The sequence below is a fragment of the Neoarius graeffei genome, chromosome 8 (assembly GCF_027579695.1).
Source record: "Neoarius graeffei isolate fNeoGra1 chromosome 8, fNeoGra1.pri, whole genome shotgun sequence".
NCBI lineage: Eukaryota > Metazoa > Chordata > Actinopteri > Siluriformes > Ariidae > Neoarius > Neoarius graeffei.
In genome coordinates, this window is record NC_083576.1 from 94553620 (window position 1) to 94573417 (window position 19798).

General features: G+C 46.3%; 1 protein-coding gene across 2 annotated transcripts in view; it reads left to right on the forward strand.

The window, feature by feature from the left end:
* Positions 1 to 19798, forward strand: part of LOC132891077 (protein inscuteable homolog) — a 161530-nt gene continuing 141732 nt past the window's right edge. For both annotated transcript variants that reach the window (XM_060928557.1, XM_060928559.1), the window contains exon 1: positions 1 to 142. The gene's annotated coding sequence lies outside the window, so the exon portion shown is untranslated. The remainder of the gene's footprint in view (positions 143 to 19798) is intronic.

Below are 19798 nucleotides of genomic sequence, written 5' to 3' on the forward strand. Positions count from 1 at the left end.
ACAGACCCAGTCACATACACTATCAGACAGCAGACGCACACACACACACACACACACACACACACACACACACACACACACACACACACACACACACGGAACAGTGAGGATGAAACCCCACAGGACTTCAGCAGAGTGTTCAGTAAGTCTTCAGCTTTTCATTCATTTACCTTTAACCTCACAGCTTTGTGAGAAAATGTGTGTGTGTGTGTGTGTGTGTGTGTGTGTGTGTGTGTGTGTGTGTGTGTGTGTGTGTTCTCAGGTCCAGCATACAGTGGTGCTTGAAAGTTTGTAAACCCTTTAGAGTTTTCTATATTTCTGCATAAATATGACCTAAAACATCATCAGATTTTCACACAAGTCCTAAAAGTAGATAAAGAGAACCCAGTTAAACAAATGAGACAAAAATATTATACTTGGTCATTTATTTATTGAGGAAAATGATCCAATATTACATATCTGTGAGTGGCAAAAGTATGTGAGCCTTTGCTTTCAGTATCTGGTGTGAGCCCCTTGTGCAGCAATAACTGCAACTAAACGTTTGCGGTAACTGTTGATCAGTCCTGCACACCGGCTTGGAGGAATTTTAGCCCGTTCCTCCGTACAGAACAGCTTCAACTCTGGGATGTTGGTGGGTTTCCTCACATGAACTGCTCGCTTCAGGTCCTTCCACAACATTTCCATTGGATTAAGGTCAGGACTTTGACTTGGCCATTCCAAAACATTAACTTTATTCTTCTTTAACCGTTCTTTGGTAGAACGACTTGTGTGCTTAGGGTCGTTGTCTTGCTGCATGACCCACCTTCTCCTGAGATTCAGTTCATGGACAGATGTCCTGACATTTTCCTTTAGAATTCGCTGGTATAATTCAGAATTCATTGTTCCATCAACGACGGCAAGCCGTCCTGGCCCAGATGCAGCAAAACAGGCCCAAACCATGATACTACCACCACCATGTTTCACAGATGGGATAAGGTTCTTATGCTGGAATGCAGTGTTTTCCTTTCTCTAAACATAACACTTCTTATTTAAGCCAAAAAGTTCTATTTTGGTCTCATCCAGCCACAAAACATTTTTCCAATAGCCTTCTGGCTTGTCCATGTGATCTTTAGCAAACTCCAGACAAGCAGCAATGTTCTTTTTGGAGAGCAGTGACTTTCTCCTTGCAACCCTGCCATGCACACCATTGTTGTTCAGTGTTCTTCTGATGGTGGACTCATGGACATTAACATTAGCCAATGTGAGAGAGGCCTTCAGTTGCTTAGAAGTTACCCTGGGGTCCTTTGTGACCTCGCCAACTATTACACGCTTTGCCCTTGGAGTGATCTTTGTTGGTCGACCACTCCTGGGGAGGGTAACAATGGTCTTGAATTTCTTCCATTTGTACACAATCTGTCTGACTGTGGATTGGTGGAGTCCAAACTCTTTAGAGATGGTTTTGTAACCTTTTCCAGCCTGATGAGCATCAACAACGCTTTTTCTGAGGTCCTCAGAAATCTCCTTTGATTGTGCCATGATACACTTCCACAAACATGTGTTGTGAAGATCAGACTTTGATAGATCCCTGTTCTTTAAATAAAACAGGGTGCCCACTCACACCTGATTGTCATCCCATTGATTGAAAACACCTGACTCTAATTTCACCTTCAAATTAACTGCTAATCCTAGAGGTTCACATACTTTTGCCACTCACAGATATGTAATATTGGATCATTTTCCTCAATAAATAAATGGCCAAGTATAATATTTTTGTCTCATTTGTTTAACTGGGTTCTCTTTATCTACTTTTAGGACTTGTGTGAAAATCTGATGATGTTTTAGGTCATATTTATGCAGAAATATAGAAAATTCTAAAGGGTTCACAAACTTTCAAGCACCACTGTACACAATAGCACAATGTTGAAGTGTGCTGAGTTTTAAAGTGCCACTGTGAGTGAAACACTCAATATCAATGTGATGAATAATGGAGAATTTTCACTTGTGTGGAGTTTTATAACTTTATACAGATTTGAAAGTGTGAAACTTTCCCGCAGTCACACACTGATGCAATGATGGAGAATTTAATTTCACACTGACAGCTGACGATGATGATGTCGTAATGAGCGAACCTCAGTTCAGCTTACACTAACCCTGTATTCACACCAGACATTTAACAACTATCACTCACCACTCACCACACGTTCTGCACAAACACCACAACACACTGCTTTATTATTACAAACACTGTGTTGAGTTCTGGGCTCTGATTGGTCAGAAGGTGTTGATTAATTCTCTCTAACAGCAGCTCTGACAATAGTGTAGATTTATATTAATGCACTCCCTCTGATATGTTATGGTTTCTATAGTAACAGGGGCGTGTCCAGCAGACAGTCTGTAATCAATGATGTGGTGCCTTTTTCTGTAAGGAAAAATGTGTTCATGTATCATTCCTGGAAGGAGTCTCCAGTGTGAGCGCTGTGTAACACCCAGAGATGAAGCTGGAACTTTAAGTTTTCTGAATCTTCAGGACTGAGGAGTTTACACTTCTGTACAGCTTCTCAGGAACATGAAGAGCTGTGATTTATTATTGTAATAATTGGAAGAGAGGGAACTTGTTTATCGCTGCTCTAACGTCAGTAACAACAGGAACTCACTCACTTCACTGAACAGTAAATATAATTGTAAACAGATAAAACATCTGACGTTATACCTCTAACTGTACGTGTTGTTTTCCATCAGTGTCAGGATCATATGAACACTCTGACAATAAGTTTGTGCTCCCTTTATACTCGTGAGTGAGGTGAAGCGTGAGCACTGCAGTGTGATGTGACGTGTCTCAGGACTGATGATAATAATGCAGTGGCTCTGAACTGAAACGTGTTCAACTCTAAGTTAATAAAATATTTCAGAAACATTCAGATCACACTTCTGTGAGAGTTTAATTTCTTCCTTTTCTTCCCTTTTTCCTTTTCTTTTGTTCTTTTTTAAATTCTTAAATTCTGTTTTCTTTCTTTTGTTGTCTCGTCTGACATAATTTACATTTTCTTTTTTATTCTTCATTTGTTTATTTGTATTCTGTTACTTTTTCATCTTTCTTTCTTTCTTTCTTTCTTTCTTTCTTTCTTTCTTTCTTTTCCTTTTTAACCATTTTTCATGTCTTCTGTCTGACTTCTTTATTTTTCCTTTCCTTCTTTTCTTCCTTCTTTCTTTACACTTTTTCTACATTATTTTCTTTTAGATTCTTCTTCAGTTTAATTTTCTTCATTTACTTTATCACTTTCTCCTTCTTTTTTTTACTTTCGTCCAATTTGTTCTCTCTTTTTCCTCCCTTTCCCTCCCGCTCGCCTTTCCTCTCATTAGTAAAGGATGGGAGGAGATTTTTAAATGAAATTAGAAATAAAAATAAAGTTTAGTCTGACGTTGAAAAGCTCTTCAGCTGGGTGTGTTCATGTTAGCAGCAGACTGTCAGACGAGCGCTGTCGCTAATCACAGAGCAGAGAGAAAGAGCTTCACCACTAATGATAGTCCTACACACACACACACACACACACACACACACACACACACACACACACACACACAGAGCTGTGCGTATACAGTTACACTGCACAGAACCTCTTTGTTTTCTGCAGTCGGGTCCGGCGCGCTGGAGCGTTGAGCTGCTTGCCGTCCTGAACACTGCAGTTTGTTCTGAATGATATTTTTACGGCATGCTGACGTCAATGTTCACTGTTTCACTCGCTGAAATCACCCACATGCTCTCTCAGCATCACAGATATAAAATTCCTTTCACCAAATTGTTCTAATAATTAAAACTCATATTTATCTAAAATAAAGTGAGCTACATTTACACTGAAGTCAACAAACAGGTCTAATGAGTGAGCTAATCGCTAATAGCTTATTAAACATAACTGTTGTACAGGTATCACATTTTACTGACAGACTGTGAGCTGTGAGAACCAAACACACGAAAGGCTGAGTGAGCGCTGCAGTTAGCGCTGCAGTTAGCGCTGTAGTTAGCGCTGTAGTTAGCGCTGCAGTTAGTGCTGTAGATAGCGCTGCAGTTAGCGCTGTAGTTAGTGCTGCAGTTAGCGTTGTAGTTAGCACTGCAGTTAGCGCTGCAGTTAGCGCTGTAGTTAGCACTGTAGGTAGTGCTGCAGTTAGCGCTGTAGTTAGTGCTGCAGTTAGTGCTGCAGTTAGCATTGTAGTTAGCGCTGCAGTTAGCGCTGCAGTTAGCGCTGTAGTTAGTGCTGCAGTTAGCGCTGCAGTTAGCGCTGTAGGTAGTGCTGCAGTTAGCGCTGTAGGTAGTGCTGCAGTTAGCGCTGCAGTTAGTGCTGTTGTAAGTGCTGCGGTTAGCGCTGCAGTTAGCACTATAGTTAGCACTGTAGTTAGTGCTGTAGTTAGCTACTTTCACTGTATAAAATAAAGTATTTTGTAAAATAAGATATGAAAAAAGTTATAAACATCATCTACAGAAAGCCAGATCAACATCGCCACGTCAATGGAGTTATATAGAGGATGAAAAGCTTCTCACTTTGTACACCGCTACTCTACTCATTTCTGTATTGTGACTATTTTCTACACTGTAGAACAAAACTGAAGACATCAAATTTAAACATATGAACTAATTTCTCATCTTATCTCATTATCTCTAGCCGCTTTATCCTTCTACAGGGTCGCAGGCGAGCTGGATCCTATCCCAGCTGACTACGGGTGAAAGGCGGGGTTCACCCTGGACAAATCGCCAGGTCATCACAGGGCTGACACATAGACACAGACAACCATTCACACTCACATTCACACCTACGCTCAATTTAGAGTCACCAGTTAACCTAACCTGCATGTCTTTGGACTGTGGGGGAAACCGGAGCACCCGGAGGAAACCCACGCGGACACGGGGAGAACATGCAAACTCTGCACAGAAAGGCCCTCGCCGGCCATGGGGCTCGAACCCAGGACCTTCTTGCTGTGAGGCGACAGTGCTAACCACTACACCACCGTGCCGCCCATGAACTAATTTATCCCGAATAATTTTATTTATGGGTGGCACGGTAGTGTAGTGGTTAGCGCTGTCGCCTCACAATAAGAAGGTCCTGGGTTCGAGCCCCGTGGCCGGCGAGGGCCTTTCTGTGTGGAGTTTGCATGTTCTCCCCGTGTCCGCGTGGGTTTCCTCCGGGTGCTCCGGTTTCCCCCACAGTCCAAAGACATGCAGGTTAGGTTAACTGGTGACTCTAAATTGAGCGTAGGTGTGAATGTGAGTGTGAATGGTTGTCTGTGTCTATGTGTCAGCCCTGTGATGACCTGGCGACTTGTCCAGGGTGAACCCCGCCTTTCGCCCGTAGTCAGCTGGGATAGGATCCAGCTCGCCCGTGACCCTGTAGAAGGATAAAGCGGCTAGAGATAATGAGATGAGATGAAAGAATTTTATTTATCCCTGATCAGCAAGACTGAGATGATGGTGGTGAAGGAAAAAATCCCTGAAGCGACATGAGGAAGAAACTTTGAGAAGAACCAGACCTCATCTAGGTGATAACAGACAGCGTGATTATAAATAACTCACTTCTATAACTGTGTCCTGTCGAGTCACAAAATACAACTGTGTCACCAGGAAATTCATTATAGTTTAACAGGAAGTCTGTTTTGTTGAATTTATAAACTGTTCATTGATGGAGACTTGAATGTAAAACTGTTCATGACAACTGCAGTCCTAAAGTTATCATGGTGATTGTCATCCTAAACCATCAGAGCAGAAGTGTAAGTGCCTTCGAAGTGTCTTTCGCCTCTCCATATGGGGGCCGTCCTCCACAGGAGTGGTGTAATGAGACTCCAGCCAGAAGTAGGGCATCAGGATGGATCAGGCAGGTCTGGGGAGCAGGAGAGGTTCAGCATCACTGGTGTATCAGGATTGACATTTGTAATGAGAGAGAGAGAGAGAGAGAGAGAGAGGTTGTTAGGTATGCTCAGTATAACATAATGGATAAGAACAGGATACATTGTGCACTGAGTGCAAGCAGGGACTCCGGTGAGACTAACTATAACTGCGTAAAAAGGGAGAACCAGAAGGTAACACAGTCATGAGGGAGCCCCGGGACAAAAAACAGTTGTTTTTTCATAGTGAGCGAAGTGAGAGTGGGGGGAGGGGAGACACACAGCATCCATACATCCCAGTTTACCAAAACACTCTATACCTGAGGATCCTCCAGATCTACACCTTTACCTCATAAACACCATTAACAAAAGGCTTGACTAAACAGATCTGTTTTCAGCCGAGACTTAAACACTGAGACTGTGTCTGATTCCCGAACACTACTTGGAAGGCTGTTCCATAACTGTGGGGCTTTGTAAGAAAAGGCTCCGCCCCCTGATGTAGCCTTCACTATACGAGGTACCAGCAGATAGCCTGCACCTTTTGATCTAAGTAGGCGTGGCGGGTCATAGAGGAGCAGAAGTTCACTCAGGTACTGTGGTGCGAGACCATTCAGTGCTTTAAAGGTCAATAGTGGTATTTTATAATCTATACGAAATTTGATTGGGAGCCAATGCAGTGTGGATAAGACAGGGGTGATGGGGTCATATTTTCTAGTTCTAGTAAGGACTCTTGCTGCTGCATTTTGAACTAACTGGAGCTTGTTTATGCACTTATTGGAACATCCAGACAGTAAGGCATTACAATAATCCAACCTGGAGGGAACGAAAGCATGGACTAGTTTTTCCGCGTCATGTAGTGACATTATATTTCTTCTCTCAGCAATATTTCTGAGATGAAAGAAAGCTATCCGGGTAATGTTATCAATGTGAGTTTCGAATGAAAGACTGGGGTCAATAATCACTCCGAGGTCTTTTACTGCTGCACGTGAAGAAACAGAAAGGCCATCCAGAGTTACTGTGGAATCAGAAAACTTACTTCTAGCTGCATGTGGTCCGAGTACAAGTACTTCAGTCTTGTCAGAGTTAAGCAGAAGGAAGTTAATAAGCATCCAGTGTCTAATGTCCTTAACACATTCCTCAATTCTATTAAGCTGGTGTCTCTCATCTGGTTTTGCAGAAACATACAACTGTGTGTCATCAGCATAACAGTGGAAACTAATACAATGTTTACAAATAATATCGCCCAGAGGTAACATATATAGAGAAAAAAGCAGTGGACCCAAGACAGAACCGTGTAGAGCACCAAACTTTACCTCAGTACATCTAGAAATATCACCATTTACATCAACATACTGATAACAATCAGTTAAATAAGAGCTGAGCCAGGAGAGAGCCGTTCCCTTAACTCCCACAACATTTTCTAGTCTATCCAGAAGAATGGAATGATCAATGGTATCAAATGCTGCACTAAGGTCAAGCAACGCAAGCAGTGAGACACAGTCCTGATCAGACACCAACAGTAGGTAATTTACTACTTTAACCAGAGCTGTCTCTGTGCTATGATGAGGTCTAAATCCTGACTGATACATTTCATGGATGTTATTCCTATGTAAATATGAGCATAACTGCCGTGCCACAGCTTTTTCAAGGATCTTGGAGATAAAGGGGAGGTTTGATATTGGCCGATAATTGGACAGCTGACAGGGATCAAGGTCAGGTTTTTTAATCAGGGGTTTGATAACTGCTAGTTTAAAGGATTTGGGTACATAGCCGATCGTAATAGAAGAATTTATTATTTTTAGAAGCGGTTCAATTACTTCAGGTATTATCTGTTTGAATAGACGTGTAGGTAAGGGATCTAGTACTCAAGTTGAGGATTTTGATGCGGAGATTAAAGGTCCCCTTGCATTGTTTTTTCATTAATTGTGCGGTGGTCTCTAGTATGAATGAATGCCCTGTGAGCCGGTTTTGGTGAAAAAAATGCTGTGGTTCTCCTGTTTCAGGCTGTTCTAGTTTGGTGGAGGAGTGGGTGGCGGGAGAACTACAGGATTTCAGCTCTTACTCATTAATATTCATAACATGTAAATGTGTTACCTCTGATTGGCTAACAGCACTGTGATGCTACCTCCAGTGGGTCAGAACAAGCGGATGTGGGTGTCTTTGTAAAAACTGTTTCGATTGGCTATTATGGTCTTGACATCGAGGTTTTGACCAATAACAATGTAGATGTGGCAGCGGGGGCATGGCCGAGCGTTGGTCTGTGAATGGAGGGCGGAGTCAGGGAAGGTAAGTGGCAGAATCACTGCACCTGACGGGAATTAATGTGTGTTTGTGTGCCTTCCCCAGTGACCGTGCCCTATAAGAGGAGAGGGAGTGCAGAGGAAGGGAGCTCTCTCCCCAACCAGAACGCTTGTGTTTTGAATGAGATGAGATAATGATCTGAGAACTTCAGACTCTGGAAGTGTGACTATATTTTCTACGTTTAACCTGAATGTTAGTATTAGATCAAGGGTGTGACCACCATTATGGGTCGGTCCTATGACATTCTGATTAACCCCTACTGAATCTAAAATGGACACAAATGCTGTTTTCAAAGGGTCTTCTGGGTTATCGAAGTGAATATTAAAATCTCCGACAACTAAAGCTTTGTCTAAGGAAATAACCAGATCTGAGAGAAAATCTGCAAATTCAGAAAGAAACTCAGAATATGGCCCCGGGGGCCTGTAAATAATAAGTAACGGAATTAACTGGGTAGACCTATTTTTCGAGGCTACATACATTATATGAGTATGAAGAACTTCAAATGTATTAAATTTATAACCAGGTTTTTGTGTTACACCTTGTTAGGACTAGGACTGTTTTGGCCTCTAGAGGCCGCTGTTATTTCCTTTTCATGTCGTGTTTATTTTGGCCTCTAGAGGCCGCCACTGTTCCTGTGTTTTGTGTTTGTGTTAATTGCCTAATTATCTTCACCTGTGTCCTTAATTAGTTTGTCTATTTATACCCCTGAGTTCAGTCCTCTTGTCACGGAGTCTTTGTGCTGTTATGTTTATCTCCAGTTTCCTTTGTACTGTGTTTTTTGATCTTCTTAGCTTTTGAATTTTTGCACTTTGCTTTTCTTTTGGATTATACTCTTTGGTTTTTTTTTTTTGTCTTTTGTTTTGCCCTGTATATAGTGTATATAGTTTAAATAAACCTTTTGATTCTTTTTCTACTTCCGCCTCACGCCTCTGCATTTGAGTCATCCCCCTGGTGGCCTAGTGGGGGTTTGCTGGATTATCACACCAACGAACCAGGTTCGAATCCCAGCAAAACCCTAACAGAAAGACTCCGTCATGACCGACTCAGCAGAGGCTGCTTCAACTGTCTACCCGGCCAACCTTCAGGGAATTATGGCAGCTTTGACACGTTTCGGAGCGACCATGGACGCTCATGGACGTACGCTCACCAGCCAACGTGAGGCCCTCGCTCGCCACGAGGAACTGCTTCAGCAAATTGGGAAAACCCTGGCACAGCTGACATCTCTGCCTGCATCTCCTGCTCCTGATCCAGTTCCTGCTCCTGATCCAGCTCCCACTCCTGCTCCAGTGCCTCCTGCAATGCTGCCTTCTTCACCTCGCGAACCCAGCCTTCCTGCACCACAGAGGTATGACGGCAAGCACAGTGAGTGCCGAGAGTTCCTTACCCAGTGTCAACTCACCTTTGAGCTTCAGCCTACCACCTACACTACGGATCGCCGCAAGATTGCCTTTGTGATCACCTTATTAGCTGGTAAGGCGCGAGCCTGGGCTACTGCTATCTGGCAAAGACAGGGACCTGAGTGCTTTGATTTCCAGCTGTTTTCTGAAGAGATGCTTCGGGTCTTCGATCAGGCAGACATCAGTACCGACGCAGCCCGAAAGCTCATGTCCATCCGGCAAGGAGGAAGCGTCGCAGATTACGCCATCTCGTTCCGAACACTCGCAGCAGTAAGTGGATGGAACGAGACTGCCCTGGTGTCAGCCTTCCACCATGGTCTGTCTGACCCCATCAAGGACGGTCTGGCCTCTATTGGATGCCCAAGTGACCTCGAAACCCTCATCTCACATGCTATTCGTCTGGACAACAGGATGAGAGAACGCCACCAAGCCTTGAGCCCCCCCAGCCTCCCTACCTCTACCTGGAGACCATCTACCTCCTTCAGTGACTGTCCAGAACCCATGCAAGTGGGCCGTACTCGCCTCTCCGCATCTGAGAGGGAGCGCAGAAGGAGGGACAAGTGCTGCATCTACTGTGGCAAGCCTGGTCACTTCCGAGCATCATGTCCCGAACTCTTGGGAAAAGGACCGCCCCGTCCAGCCGAGGGAGGGTTGTGACGGGGCCTACCCTCTCTCCCGGACTCCCTGGTCAAGGAATCTACATCCCGGTCTCCATCTCCTGGGGTGAGTCTGTCCACTCTTGTCAAGCTTTGATAGACTCAGGGGCGGCTGGGAACTTTATGGATATTCACTTCGCCCAAAGCATCAATATACCTACTGCACCTCTTGAAGTCCCTCTGTCTGTGTCTGCCCTCGATGGCCAAGCGTTAGGTGATGGAAGAGTCACCCAAGTTACTTCTCCAGTCTTCCTCCAGTCTCAAGGTCACAAGGAAGAAATATCCCTGCACCTGATTCCTTCACCTGAGTTCCCAGTTATTCTAGGCCTTCCTTGGCTTACTCGCCACAACCCTCGCATAGACTGGGTAACAAGCCAGGTTGTGGAATGGGGCCCTGCATGCCATGCCTCTTGTTTGCTCTCTAGCTCTCCTGTGTCTCCTGCCGAGCCCCCTGATCTCACCGAGTTATCTCAAGTTCCCACAGAGTACTGGGATCTCAAGGAGGTATTCAGCAAGAGCAGGGCCGCCGTTCTTCCTCCGCACCGGGCCTACGACTGTGCCATTGACTTGATCCCTGGGACTACCCCTCCTCGTGGCAGACTGTTTTCACTCTCTCAGCCAGAACGCAAGGCCATGGAGGAATACCTCAAAGATGCCCTGGTCTCTGGGTTTATTCGACCCTCCACTTCACCTGCTGGAGCCGGCTTCTTCTTTGTCGGCAAGAAGGATGGGGGGCTCCGACCATGTATTGATTACAGGGGCCTGAATAAGATCACTGTGCGCAACCGATATCCCCTTCCGCTGATGTCCACAGCTTTCGACCTGCTCCAAGGCGCCACCGTCTTCACCAAGTTGGACCTACGGAACGCATACCACCTCATCCGTATCCGACAGGGAGACGAGTGGAAGACTGCCTTTAACACCCCGTCTGGGCACTACGAATACCAGGTGATGCCCTTCGGACTCACCAATGCACCAGCTGTTTTTCAGGCCCTAATCAACGACGTCTTAAGGGACATGATTAACCTATACGTTTTTGTCTACCTCGACGACATCCTTATCTTTTCCAAGACCGTGCAGGAGCACCGCCACCATGTCCGCCAGGTTCTCCAGAGGCTGCTACAGAACAATCTGTTCGCCAAGGCCCAGAAATGCGAATTTCATGTTCCCGAGGTCTCCTTTCTGGGATTTATTGTACGGACAGGCCAACTCCAAATGGACCCTGCCAAGACCCTGGCCGTCCGGGATTGGCCTACTCCCAAGTCCGTTAAGGAGGTTCAGCGGTTCTTAGGATTCGCTAACTTCTACCGCAAGTTCATCAGGAACTTCAGTTCTGTGGCAGCACCCATGTCAGACCTCACCAAAGGGACAGGTGGATCTTATGGCTGGTCTCCTCAGGCAGAAAAGGCGTTCAAAGACCTCAAGGACCGCTTCTGCACGGCACCCATTCTGGTTCTCCCGGACACCTCCCAACCATTCATCGTGGAGGTGGACGCCTCGGACAGTGGTGTCGGCGCGGTGCTCTCTCAACGTTCGGAAGGAAAGCTGCACCCCTGCGCTTACTTCTCCCACCGCCTGAGTCCTGCTGAGTCCCGGTACGATGTGGGGGATCGAGAACTGCTAGCGGTCAAACTGGCCCTTGAGGAGTGGAGGCACTGGCTGGAGGGAGCACAACATCCATTCCTGGTTTGGACTGACCACAAGAACCTGGAGTACCTCCAGCAAGCCAAGAGACTGAACCCTCGACAGGCTAGGTGGGCCCTGTTTTTCAGTCGGTTTGACTTCACCCTCTCATACCGCCCCGGCTCCAAGAACACCAAACCTGACGCACTGTCCAGACTGTTCTCTGCCACTAACAGGGAGAATGAAGTCGGGCCTATTATCCCTGTGTCCCGGATTGTGGCCCCTGTCCGCTGGGGTATTGAGGAGGCTGTCCGACGAGCCCAACGCCAGGACCCCGGTCCTGGGACGGGGCCACCAGGCCTCTTGTACGTCCCACATCAAGCCCGGGCCAAGGTTCTCCAGTGGGGTCACTCTTCCCCTCTCACCGCCCACCCGGGAGCTCGGAGGACCCTGGACTTCCTGAAAAGACGCTTCTGGTGGCCTAACATGGAGAAGGAAGTAAGGTCATTTGTCCTGTCCTGTGAGGTTTGCACCAGAACCAAGAACCCACGACAGCGTCCCCAGGGTCTCCTGCATCCTCTGACCATTCCCCGGCGTCCCTGGTCCCACGTGGCAGTCGACTTTATCACGGGTCTCCCTGAGTCACAAGGTAACACGGTCATTTTGGTCTTAGTTGACAGATTCTCCAAGGCCTGCCGCTTCATACCACTGTGCAAACTCCCCTCTGCTCTTGAAACTGCGAAACTTTTGTTTAATCATGTCTTCCGAGTCTTTGGTCTTCCACAGGACATCGTCTCAGACCGAGGGCCCCAGTTCTCCTCCCGAGTGTGGCACGGGTTCTGCAAGGTCATCGGAGCCACTGCCAGCCTCTCCTCTGGGTTTCACCCACAGTCCAATGGTCAGACGGAGAGGCTCAACCAGGACCTGGAAACCACCCTGCGAGGCCTGGCTATGGATAACCCGACATCGTGGAGCACCTGGCTGCCATGGGCGGAGTACGCCCACAACACCCTGCAGTCATCGGCCACCAAGCTGTCGCCATTCCAGTGCCAATTCGGGTTCCAGCCACCTCTGTTCCCGGACCAGGAGGAGGACGCGGGGGTGCCCTCGGTCAACCAATATGTGAGACGGTGTCGCAAGACCTGGAGCAAGGTCAGGAAGACCCTCATACAGACCTCCAGAACCAACCAGACTCAGGCCAACCGCCATAGAAGACCTGCACACGCTTTCCACCCTGGGCAGCGTGTTTGGCTGTCCACTAAGGACCTTCCACTGCGGGTGGAGAACCGCAAGCTTGCTCCTCGCTACATTGGCCCCTTCAAGGTGGTGCGCAGGGTGAACCCTGTCTCCTACCGGCTCCAGTTGCCCCGGACTCTGAGGATCAACCCCACTTTCCATGTTTCCCTGTTACGGCCCGTACTGACGTCTACGTATGCCCCTGCCCCTAGGAACCCCCCACCCCCCCGCATCTTCCAGGGGCAGACTGTGTTCACTGTGAATCGCCTGCTTGACTCCCGCCGGGTCCGCGGCGGGTTGCAATATCTGGTGGACTGGGAGGGCTATGGTCCTGAGGAGCGCTGCTGGGTTCCTGCTCGGGATGTCCTTGATAAAGAACTATGTCGGGACTTCCATTCGGCCCATCCGGATCGCCCTGGGAACGTCAGGAGACGCTCCTAGTCCTAGTCCTGTTAGGACTAGGACTGTTTTGGCCTCTAGAGGCCGCTGTTATTTCCTTTTCATGTCGTGTTTATTTTGGCCTCTAGAGGCCGCCACTGTTCCTGTGTTTTGTGTTTGTGTTAATTGCCTAATTATCTTCACCTGTGTCCTTAATTAGTTTGTCTATTTATACCCCTGAGTTCAGTCCTCTTGTCACGGAGTCTTTGTGCTGTTATGTTTATCTCCAGTTTCCTTTGTACTGTGTTTTTTGATCTTCTTAGCTTTTGAATTTTTGCACTTTGCTTTTCTTTTGGATTATACTCTTTGGTTTTTTTTTTTGTCTTTTGTTTTGCCCTGTATATAGTGTATATAGTTTAAATAAACCTTTTGATTCTTTTTCTACTTCCGCCTCACGCCTCTGCATTTGAGTCATCCCCCTGGTGGCCTAGTGGGGGTTTGCTGGATTATCACACCAACGAACCAGGTTCGAATCCCAGCAAAACCCTAACACACCTAGATAATCATTATAAATAACCGCGACGCCTCCTCCTCTGCCAGTTAGACGAGGCTGGTGTATATAACTGTATCCAGGAGGACTCGCTTCATTTAATGCTATATATTCATTTGGCTTAATCCATGTTTCAGTTAAACAAAGTACATTAAACTCCTGATCAGTAATGAGTTCATTAACCATTAGCACTTTAGATGTAAGAGATCTAATATTTAATAGCCCCACCTTTAGATCAAAGGTGCTGGCAGCAGCTGTACAGTCAGTCTGATCTAATTTTATATTGATTAGGTTACTGGAACAAACTGAGTATTTCTACCTTTTTGTTGAGCTCGAGGAACAGACACAGTCTCGATGTAGTGGACCCTGAGTGACGACTCTGTGCAGCTAGCAGACAGTCGGTTTAGCCTGTTCGTCTGCTCCCTGGCCTTGGCTCTGGATTGTCAGAAATTAACTAGACCTGTTCTGAGACTATGACCTATGCTGCAGGAAATGAGAGCAGCACCTTCCCGAGTGGGATGGATCCCGTCCCGCCCTAACAGGCCAGCAGTGCCCTCAAAATTAGCCCAATTATCTATAAAGCCCACACTGTTTTCAGAGCACCACCTGGACAACCAGCAGTTCAGCGACCATAACCTGCTGTAAGCTCCATCACCACACCGCATTGTGTGTGTGTGTTTAGTGTTTGGGTAGGTTGTGTGTGTGTGTGTGTGTGTGTGTGAGCATGTGTACGTGTGCATGCATGCATGTGTGTGTGTGCAGTGTGTGTGTGTCGGGTGTGTGTAGGGTGTGTGTGTGTGTCGGGTGTGTGTGTGTGTGAGTGTGTTTGTGTGTTGGGTGTGTGTAGGGTGTGTGTGTTTGTGTCGTGTGTGTGTGTGTGTGTGTGTGTGTCGGGTGTGTGTGTGTGTGTGGGGGGGTGTTTGTGTGTGCGTAGGGTGTGTATGTGTGTGTGTATCGTGTGTGTGTAGGGTGTGTGTGTGTGTCTTTGTGTGTCTCGGGTGTGTGTAGAGTGTGTGTGTGTGTGTGTGTGTGTGTGTGTGTCGGGTGTGTGCAGGGTGTGTGTGTGTGTGTCGGGTGTTTGTGTGTGTGTGTCGGGTGTGTGTGTGTCTGTGTGTGTCGGGTGTGTGTGTGTCGTGTGTGTGTGTGTGTGTGTGTAGGGTGTGTCACGGCTTGGCTCAAACCATGACAAAGAGGAGGACATGGGGTAAAGTTCAAATAATAATTAATTTATTATAATAACAAAATACAAGAAAAATCAACAAAGTAGAATGCATGAACAATGAGCTCGTGCGTGTTACATACAAAAAAAAGAAAAACAAAAGGAAAGAAAACAAAAGAAGCTCCCACAGGAAATGGGGAAAAAGTGGTTTTAAAGACGTGGCGACACCGGGCCCAGGTGTCGCCAATTCCCGGGATGGTCTGCAGCCATGCCTACAAGGAACACACATACACACACAAAGCAAAACAAACACAGACAAGGCCAGCAGACCATCACACCCCCTCCCACAAAAGCGGGCTCCCAAAATGGAGTCCCGCCCACCAGTCAGGGCTAACAAATAAACAGCCATCCCAACAAAATTAAACATAATAGAAATTAATTTGAACATTTGGACACATTAGACCAGCTACTATACAATTATCTAACCCTCTTAATAAATTCACAAACCATAACCTGGAGATGTTAACGTCTGTCCCACAGCTCAACACACCCAACCTCTCCCCAACTCGGCAACCGGTGCACCTAGGAAGCACATTTAAGGGTACAGGAAGGGGCAAAAGGCAAAGAACTGTGAGAACAGAGAAGTCCACCACGCCTAGGGGGCCCTAGACAATGCGTCTGCCACCACGTTGTCTGTCCCCTTGATGTGGTGGAAATCCAGGCAATAAGACTGCAGGAAGAGAGACCATCTGATTAGTCTCTGATTCGGACAATGTAAAGAACTAAGAAATGTAAGTGGATTATGATCTGTAAAAACCAATACAGGAGTACTACCACCAACATACACATCAAAATGTTTCAAAGCAAGAACCAATGCCAAAATCTCCTTCTCCACAACAGAATAATTCCGCTGATATGCATTAAACTTTCTTGAGAAGAAGCTAACAGGCTTGTCTATGCCACGCTCATCCTCCTGAACCAGAACAGCCCCTGCACCCACAAGACTGGCATCGACAAAGAGCTTAAAGGGACAATCAAAACGTGGTGCTGCCAAAACTGGTGCATCACAAAGGAGCCTCTTCACCTGTTGGAAAGCCACATGACAAGCAGGAGACTAGACAAACCTTTCCTTCTCCTTCAAAAGATTAGTAAGAGGGGCCACAACCGTAGAAATGTTCTTACAAAAACTCCTATAATAGCCCACAAGACCAAGGAACCGCATCAACTCCTTTTTAGTTGCTGGTGCAGGAAACTGCTCAACAGCCCGGACTTTTGCATCAACGGGACGAACCTGTCCCTGCCCCACCACCCGGCCAAGGTAGGTCACAGTCGCCCTCGCAAACTCACACTTTGCGAGGTTGACTGTGAGCCTTGCCTCCGCCAAACGAGTGAAAAGTTCCCGCATCCGCTGCATATGAACATCCCAAGTATCTGAAAAACACACTACATCATCTAAATACACTGCACAACCTTCCATATCACCGACAACGCGATTCATAAGACGCTGGAATGTTGCTGGAGCATTTCGAAGCCCAAATGGCATAACTGAATAGGAATACAATCCCTTAGGTGTTATAAAGGAAGCAATCTCCTGAGCACGGTCTGACAAAGGTACTTGCCAGTAACCTTTTAACAAATCAAGTTTACTGACAAACTTCGCAGAGCCCACCTGATCTACACAATCTTCCATTCTCGGAAGAGGAAACAGATCAGGTTTGGTGACGGCATTGACTTTGCGAAAGTCTGTACAAAAGCATAACGTGCCATCTGCCTTTGAAACCAGCAAACAAGGAGACGCCCAACTAGAGGAACTAGGTTCGGCTATACCATTCTCAAGCATATATGCAATTTCACTGTCTAGACATTTCAGTTTCTCTGCATTTGCCTGATAGAACCTTTGTTTTATTGGCTTAGCATCTCCAACCTCAATGTCATGTTCAATCAGATGTGTACGACCAGGTGTATCAGAGAACAAACAAGGGAAGCTACATATCAGATCTATTAGCTCAGCAGAACGGGATGTGGGCAAGTATGCCAGCAACTCTTCAAGATTAGCAAGGACCTCAAAGTTTTTCAAACGGCCAAGCAAGAGCACCTGATCAGGTGCAATAACTTCATCCTCCTGTTGATCACAATAATTGGTGACCCAGTTAGCAGGTCCAGCTACACAAGCTGCTTGCGGAACACTTACTTTAGAACCACAGGATGATGGACGGGCGTAATAAGGTTTTAATAAGTTAACATGGCAGAGCTGTGTGCTCTTCCTACGCTCCGGGGTAGCGATTAAGTAATTCTGCTCCGTGACCTGTTTCACCACAGAGTACGGCCCTGAAAACTTGGCTTGGAATGGAGACTGAAGCAGGGGGAACAAAGCCAACACCTGATCTCCAGGGACAAACACCCTACGCTCAGTATTTCGGTCATACCATGACTTCATTTTTTGTTGCGCTGTACCCAACTTCTCTTTCGCCAACATACCCGCTAAATAAAGACGATGCCTAAACCCGTTCACATATGCAATTAAATTAGTTGAAGGAGTCTCCTCCCGCCAGGCATCTGCCAGGACCACTAATGGACCCCGCACCGAATGAGCGAACACAAGGTAATTTGGGCTAAACCCTAAGCTTTCTTGCGTCACCTCCCTAGCCGCAAGCATTAGCCAAGGTAAACCCTCCTCCCAGTCTCGACCCAACTCTGTACAATAAGCCCGAAGGAGAGACTTAAGTGTTTGGTGAAATCGCTCCAATGCCCCTTGACTTTGAGCATGGTACGCTGAAGCCTTGTTATGCTGAATACGGAGTTGCTTTAAAACCTGAGCAAATACACGAGATAAGAAGTTCGACCCTTGATCAGATTGAATAATTTTGGGAATACCAAAAATTGAAATAAACTGTGACAGAGCACGAACTACTGATCTGGTTGTAATCGATCGCAGTGGGTAAGCTGCCGGATATCAAAGGAACTAGGAACATGACTGTTAACAAGTAGTTCGAACCAGACTTAGAGCGCGGTAGCGGCCCCACACAATCAATTATTAAATGCTCAAACGGCTGACTAATTGCAGGAATGGAATATAATGGTGCCGGCTTTAGACGCTGATTTGGCTTATCGGTTAGTTGACATATGTGACAAGTCTTAATGTAGGCTGAGACGTCCCTTTTCATGCAAGGCCAAAAGAAATGTCTCAACAATCGATTATAAGTTTTCTTAACGCCAGCATGTCCTGATCCATCATGAGCAACTTTCAACACAGACTGACGCAACTTAGTGGGTAAGACAACTTGAAAAACAGGGTCCCCAACAAACAAATCTGTGTGCCAAGTCCATTTTCTCACCAATAGTGAATCTTGAAGAAAATATCCACAAACACTGTCCCGCATTTCACTTTCAGGTTGGACCAACTCATACAACCCAGCCAGCGAAGAGTCAGCTTGCTGCTCAGCAACCAACTCAATACGAGACACAGACACAGGGAAATAAGACAGAGGCAGTGAAAATTTCTCCAACAACTTGCTCTCACCAGACTGAAGTGTCGGCTCAGACTCTGCCCGCATCATAGCCCGCATTACCGCACAAGCAGGAAAAGTCTCAGGAAAATTTTGTGCACACTCATCGAGTCCAGCTCTCAGCTGTGGCACAGGATCTACCACCAAAGCAGGAGAAACATCAGACCACAGTTGAGCACCTACCAAGCCATTGCCAAGAATCACAGAGATCTCTTCAATTGGCAATGCAGGACAAACAGCAAGTGCAGCCTCGCCCTGAAACAAGTCACAATCAAGCATTACTTTGTGTAGTGGCACACGCATAACATTTAAACTCATTCCCTGAACTGGCACTAAACTGCCCAGTTCAGAATTTTCAGACAGAGGCAACACGCCAGCTTTAATAAAAGAGTCAAATGCCCCTGTGTCTCTCAAGATTTTAACAGGCACTTTTACATCACTGCCAACCATAGACACAAACCCCGTTCTAATGAATGGCAGATAAGAATCAAGTGCATTAACAGAGTGTATTAGCTGTGGCTCACCATCAACCATATGGCTATCAACAGCAACAGGTTTATTAGAACATCCAGGTGCAGCCAGGCCTGCACCCTTAGGGCGCGAACCTGGAGGTGGCTTAGTATTACCAGACTTGAGCATGTAACAATCAGCTTTCCAGTGGCCACGTTTATGACAAAAATTACAAATCTTATATGCATTACCAGAACCACTAGGCCCACTAGTAGGCAGAGGAAATCTGTTTGAACGATTAAATAATTCAGCAGGTGTACTACCACTACTGGCCTGAAAACGACGATCAGATGGAATGTTTTGATGGATTAACACATAATCATCAGCTAAAGAAGCTGCTTCAGCTGCAGTACGAGCCTTGTGTTCACATACATAAGTGGCAACATGATGAGGAACAGAATTTTTAAACTGTTCTAACACAATTAGGTCACATAGACCATCAAAATCGGACACTTCGACAGAAGAACACCAGCGGTTAAAATAAGTTGTTAAATCCCGTGCAAACTCTAAATGGCTCTGTCTTGGCCCCCTTTTCCACAATCTAAATTTTTGCCTATAATGCTCTGGAACACGCTCATATGCTTTTAGTACAGCTAATTTTACCTTATCATAGTCTTGACTATCACCAGGCGACA